This window comes from Strix aluco, chromosome 5 (genome assembly GCF_031877795.1).
Source record: "Strix aluco isolate bStrAlu1 chromosome 5, bStrAlu1.hap1, whole genome shotgun sequence".
NCBI classification, from domain to species: domain Eukaryota; kingdom Metazoa; phylum Chordata; class Aves; order Strigiformes; family Strigidae; genus Strix; species Strix aluco.
In genome coordinates this window covers 7,177,100-7,184,079 of record NC_133935.1, presented here as the reverse complement: position 1 = coordinate 7,184,079, position 6,980 = coordinate 7,177,100, and positions in this window count along the sequence as shown.

The window sequence follows — 6,980 nt, the reverse complement described above, 5'->3', positions numbered from 1 at the left end:
TAATACAGTCCCAACTTTTTAAATTTTCCCTGCGCCAGGGAGTCCCAAGACACTGTTCTGGGGACACTAGGCAGATCTGAGGGATATGGTAATGCAAAGTGAGTTTTTCAAGGCTATGATAACACAGGGACATGAAAACTGAGGGACTTTGGGGAGAATCAAAGACAAAGTTAATGATGAAGGGGGAAGGGAAAAAGGGAAGGGAAACCTCATGGTTGCATTAGGGTGTTTTGCAGAGCTGCTGGTGTGAGAAATTTTCACCGTTGCTAGCTCTCCACTCTTTTAAGCAGAAAATCCCTTTCTCACATGGAGGGGAGTGTGAGATTAGCGGATGCAATTGAGACACTCTTGGAAGACATGCCTATCCCAGGATTACCAGGATGGATGGTTTAGCTGTGTGACAAAGATTAGAATTGCATGGTTTCTTTGATGGAGCAGGATGTGGTGGTGGCATACCACTGCTGAGGGGCGTGGGAGAGATATTCAAGAACAGGAAGATAGCACAGATTGGCAGTGAGCAACATGCCAAAGAAGATTATAAAATTATAGATGACCCGAGTAGAGGAAAGAAGATAAAAACTGCTTCCTTTAAAAAACTAAGTGGTCATACAGAAGCCAAGTGTGAAAAGAAAGAGGAGAGTCAGAACCACAGGGTAAAATGACACCTCTGAGGATCTGCCTCAAGCAGCAGAGACACAGAGAGAGAAGAGGAAAGCAGTGATGTTTCACTGAGCTTTCTCTTTGGTGATTATGATGATGTACAACAAACTCAGCAGATGAAGAATGAAAATGCTATGCCCAGTACTCTTTTGAAATGACCCTGAAGGCTCCACTGCTGAAACCTTTTGCTGGCAGCACACACGTCCCTGACACACAGCCAACTCCAACCCCCATGTCTCCTCAGCTCAACAATTCCCTGTTGCAGGGTAGGAAGCACAGAATTCTCGTTATAACTAGTTGAAGCAATGTCATTTTTTCATTTCATAATATCTGACTTTCTGTTGAGGTTACTTAACACCTTAGCTTGTTATTTTAGGTCAATTTTTAACAAAATAATTAAAAAAAATGTCACAGTCTTGTTATGGAAATGTGGAAAGAATCTTCAGTCACTAAGCTGTCTAAAATCACTGTTTATGAATATGTTAAGACAAAAGATTCATGTCTGCAGTGACAATAAAAAGTCTGGACAACAGATTTATATCTTCTCAAAATGAGGGATTAATGAGGGAGAAAGGCAGCATTTTAAAAACAGCTACTTCTGCCAGTCTTCATGTGTAAGGATAGTTAAAGGACTCTACCTCTAATAATGCTGACACTTCTGTTGTGATGGGTGATAGGAGCAAAACTAAATATTGCTGTTTAAAATGGTTTAAATTACCATTTTCTGACTTCATCCTTCATTTTATCAAGGTGTTAAGCACCACTGCTCTGCAGCTATGTTCAGACTAAGATTAAAACCTACTTTCTTTCTACATTTGCTTTTTGGGGGTGAAATATGGAAATAATGGAAATATGCTACATTTTGGTTTAGAGCAAAATGGTGGGAAGACCACTGTCTGTTAGACAGTAAAGGGAACAATAGTAACAGCAGTAGCATTGGTCACTTATTTTTCAAATGAAATATTTTTCTCAGAAAATGTGGACTGACTGAAACCACAGCTTTTCACATAGACATACCACACTGCCAACAGTTTGTCAGGGAAATCTTTCAGTTCCAAGTGGAATTAGGGACTGAAAAAAAGAGAGGAAAAGAAACAACTTCCCAAATGAGCTAATAAGAAAGGACATTTGGTAGGTTGATATCCAGCTTCTGGACCTTGTGTTGTAGTATTTGGAGCAAGGCTTGAAGATGAATCCTGTATCACAAGTCAATAGACAGTCAACAGAATATCCACTATTTTGGCACCGGTTCATTACCTTCCTTTAAAAGGCCTTAGCTGTATTACCCAAGGGAACATAAAAGGAGGATGTTAATGAAAGGCAAGTGAAAGGACAGTCACAAAGGGAATGCCCTGGGTAAAAATGAAAAGGTTGTAAGCACTGGCAAGAAGCAGGAGTGTCAGTGGGGGAATCAAGGTTTTCAAGTCTAGAATAAGTGCAGGCAGCTCAACTCTGTGTCTCATGCCCAGAACAAAGTTTGCTTGATAGAACTTGTTATAGTGCTTGCAATAATTATAGCATTTCCTATTCTCTGAACAAGGCATATTGGTACGGTGTGAGTGTGTAGATTAGTGGTGTATTAGCTTATCTGCTGAAAAGGGAAGAAACAAGGCCGCATTAGAGAATTTACTGACTTTGTTTCCTGGTTCTCAGCAGTTCAGGTTTTAAGTATGACAGATACTTCTTGCCCTTCCCCATATCCAACCTTCCCAATGGCTGTGTCCTCTAGAAGGCAATGCAGGACTGCTTTCTATATCATACTATATCATACTGGGATGGGTGATACTCCCCTGTAAGGCATTGTATGGTATGTTATTATATTATACTCACTATTTGGAGTAAAATTAACCAGCAGGTTTAAAAATGACTGGAGACTGATACCCAGACAGATACTCTAACAGAGTGATAACTTGAACATTTGGCAACTAAGCTAAAAATATCCTTGCATTCAGCACCACACATTGCTGCACGTCTTTGACAGCCCTCCTCTTCCAAGTTTGGATCCATCCCAGATCCTCTAGGTTTCAAAAAACTGTAGACTTTGTGAAAGATGGTGCCATGCTGACTTACCTTTTGCCACACATCTGCAGGATTAATTCTACCAAATCATATGGGGAGCCCATAGCAAGAAGCAGAGGAGATATAGGCTCCTCATTGAGTAAAGCATGAAATCCTGAAGAAACGGTGCTGGAATAGCGGAGATTTTTTCATCAGCTGCCTTGTGAAAGGACTTCACCTTTGCTTAACATAATTTCTCCGCTCTTTCAGTGCCATTGGCTTGTTTTTCCATTGCAGTGTTGCACAAATACTCCTGTTCCTGCTGATATCCCACTGCAGATGTGAAAGCCCTCTCTTTCTTCACAGGTTGAAAATCCTGGATGTCCTGAACAAAACTCTGAGGATAGAGAGGTGAATATTCTCTTTATATTAAGTAATTTCCAAAGTGGGCCAGGAAGGAAAGAGACAGTACAAGAGCATGTGAGGGATATTTAGGGAAGGCAGAATTGTAGGACTGTAGTACTTTTACCCCTCTCCCTTCCCAAGCTTCAAAGGGGTGACAAAAGTACTGTTGAAGGCAGGGGCGTTGTAGGTTATGGATAAAGGCCTTTTGGAACAGACATAAGCTATACAGTGTCTACATAGTAATTTTGCTGACAGACTTGTAATTTGAAAGCTAAGAGCACTGGGAAGGATAGAGGGTCAAAGATGACCAGTTCCCAGACTGAAAAATTGGCTTTTGCTGTCTCACATAATAAATAGGAGGGCACATGAACACTTATAGCCACAGAAATTCATGCCTGCTGATAAACCCTGGCACTGCAGACCAGGAGTAACCAGGAGGGTCTCTACTTGTGGAGGTCACAGACCTGGGCAGGCAGCAAAACCACAGATTCATTTCTAGCAGGAGAGGTTGTTTGAGCAGTGCGTTGTCTGGAAATAAGCATGGAATTGTGAGAATGAAAAGTGTCCCTGCTGCATGACTCCAGCCATGCCCCAGGAAGCAGGAACCCAACTACCTCCTATACAAACACACAGAATCCCACTAAAAAAAGTCTTGATCATTATTGCTTGTTTCTTTCTAGCAGAAGCAACAATCCAGTCAATGGCCAACCTTTTTGATGTGAAGAACTAGCAGTTTTTAATGTGATTAAATTATAAAGAATACCTGTAATGTCTTTTTCTTTTTTTAATTATGCAATTTAGTTCCCCGTGTATAATTTGCATTATGTCCATCCCATACAGTGCAGTGCTATGTGGATACTGGTGTTGATACAAAGAAACTCCAATCAAGTAAAAGATAAGACTGGGTGTTTCACTGGAAATAATTCTTAGTGCTTTGTCTATTCAGTACAGTTAAACAAGTGATTGATTCTCACAGCATGCAAGTAATATCCTTGGAGCACAAGGTCACAGAGCTGACAACTGGGAAAAATTTAATTCTAAGAGCTTAAACCTTCCTAGGTTTTCCCTATTGCAAATTACTGCAATTCAATTCATGGAGCCTACCAATGATTTTACTATGACAATTGTGCTTTAAGAAAAATATCTGGAAATAATGTGACCAATCTTTCCATTTCTCTGTCAAACCTCTCTGCAGACTGAAAAATTCAAATGGCTTTAGTCTGTCCAGTCTGACAAACATTAAAAGTGTGATAAAAAGATAAAAGCCAGCATTACAAAGAATTTATACTCCTGGTTAGCACCTTGCCTGAGGTAGGTGATCCCTGCTTATTCACACAGATTTTACAAGAGTCACAGTGTGTTATATGTACATTACGCATTGTGAAATCAAAACAAGGGCAAAGGAGCAAGCTGCAAAATCTCTGCTTTAGATTTCTTGAACTTTTTTCTGAGAGCTTCTCAGCTGCATTGATTCAGTGAAGTAGATGCTGAACCCTTTGCTCATTCTTTGTTCCCTCCCTGGAGGTGTTCAAGGCCAGGTTGGACGGGGCTTTGAGCAACCTCATCTAGTGGAAGGTCTCCCTGCCCATAGCAGAGGGCTTGGAATTAGATGACCCTTGAAGGTCCCTTCCAACCCAAACCATTCTATGTTTTATTTCTTTTTCTCAGTGTGGTACAGACATATTGTTGCACTCTCATGGCTCAACTCTACCCTTATAGGGGACTTTTTCTGTTATTTGGGTTGGGGTATAACCCTGAAGCACTCTGTTCCCAGGTAGAGCTACAACATTCTGAATATAAACAGGGACCTCACCACTGTCACACACTGTTCGATGAGATGTATTTGGTGGACTTATTACTCTTTTTGCAGGGGGGAGACATTAAAGAAGAGCCATTATCAATGTATTCAAAAATTGAATACAGGCAACCTGTAGTGACACTAGATGGCATTGAAACATTAGTGAAGGATCCAAAACCAGCGTTCAGGGAACACGTCACCACCAGCTGCACCTCTGCATTATGGGAATTGGGATTGTGATGTTTCAGGCTGATTGCAGATGATATCTTTATTAACTCTGAATAAAAGAACTAACTTCAGGATCCAGCATGAGGAAGACTTAGTGGCTTACACTTAGGATCCCCGTGGTCTGTCTGCGCTCTGGCAATGACTGTGCATTTAATTTATAGCAGTTATACTTAGGCAGCCTCCTAGGAGGGGTGGTGAAGTGCAATTATTCCAAAATGTATTCGATTCCATAAAGGCAGCAGGGCTAGGAGTGTTCATTGTCATTATTTTTTTCAGACAACATCTTCTTAATGAGGTTTCAAATACAGAAGAGCTATAACAGCTTGTTCACTGAGCCTTTGTGTTCTCACATCTGGATTTCCTAAAGATTTGTGTCCGATGTCCTGTAAATACCCACTGTTGCAACAATGCTGGTTCCTGCAACTTCTCTTCAACACAATGACAAAACTGCCCAACACTTCTCCATACCATGATGCCCCTTCTAGCCTTACACCCCAAATCAGTTATCTCCACTGTAAAATACCCAGCTCTTTCTATGTCCCACATTCTCTAATGGTTTTTATTTGGCCCAGCTCTTGGTCAAGGGGCAGCATATCCTTTCAGTGATGCAGAAACATGCGTGTGCTCCCTGGGCAGCCAGCACTCTCATGCTGCTCTGTGGGCCAGCAGAACTAACCATAACCATATTCTCCTGCCTTTCCCTCACTGGTAACACTAACAGAGTCTCACTCCTCTGTCAACTGTAGCATACAGAAGCAAATAACTTTTGAGAACACTGTTCTTCTGCATACCTCAGCTAATATCTGTTAATAAGTTGAAGAGCTAATGGGGGAAGAGGACAACTGGAAGATAGGCAGGGTAATGTGAAGAGACAGACAAGAAAGCAGCCACCTCATTTTCTTGTCAAATGTGGCTAGAAAATGACACTACATCATCCAGAAACAAAATGTGATGCATGGTTTGGGCTTTTCAATTTAGTAAAATGATCACTCAGTGTCTCTTTTGTCTATGAGTCTGTGCCATTACCAGTCTGTGGGTGGCTCAAGCAGAGCAGGACTACAGAGGATTCTTTTCAACATTTTGAAGGTTGTCCTCTTACAGCACAGAGACAAGGATGCTACCTGTATCTGATGGATCTACTTGTTTCTGCAGAGGAATGTGAAAGCAGTGATGATATCTGAGGGCTTGATCTTTCTCCCAAGTAATTTCTATTTATTTCTGTCACCTCTGAAAAAAAAAAAAAACCCAACAGTTATCTAAAAGAGCCCTTATTAGGAAGTATTTTGAAGATGGAAATCACTGTGGAGGCTGAAGGAGTTAAAAAAGAACAGCAGGTCAGCAAGGAGAGGAAGACAGGAACTATATGGCAGGCAGATAGCTACAGTGAAATGCCATCCATCTGCCTTCTGTGGATAGAAGGATATTCGAACTGAATTGCAGTCTGAAGTGGTTTTGTCACTTTTTCCTCAACATTGAATGCCTTGAAAAACCCATCAGCATATGCCATAAGAAGTAATATGGTGCTGCTTACTACAAAAAGCTGTTGAAATGTATTAATTGTGAAGCTATTGAAATGTATTAATTGTGAAGAAAATGCATCTGCAGCACATAAGGACTGAGCAATACTATCAAGAGCAACTTGGTATAATTGATGCCAAATTTTGCCTCTGGGGTAGAGCAGACAAATATACAAGTGCACAACTGTGAGAAGACAGATATTTTAACTTGGAGCAACCTAAGCAGTCAAGTAAATGTACCACAACAGAGATAATGAACAGCGTCTGAATCAAAACAGTACAAATTATAGTTCCAAGAGTGTAAGAATCAGACCTTTCATGTGATGTGGTATCAAGATAAGTACTCTTGCTGTTCTTAGTCCACACTGTACCCT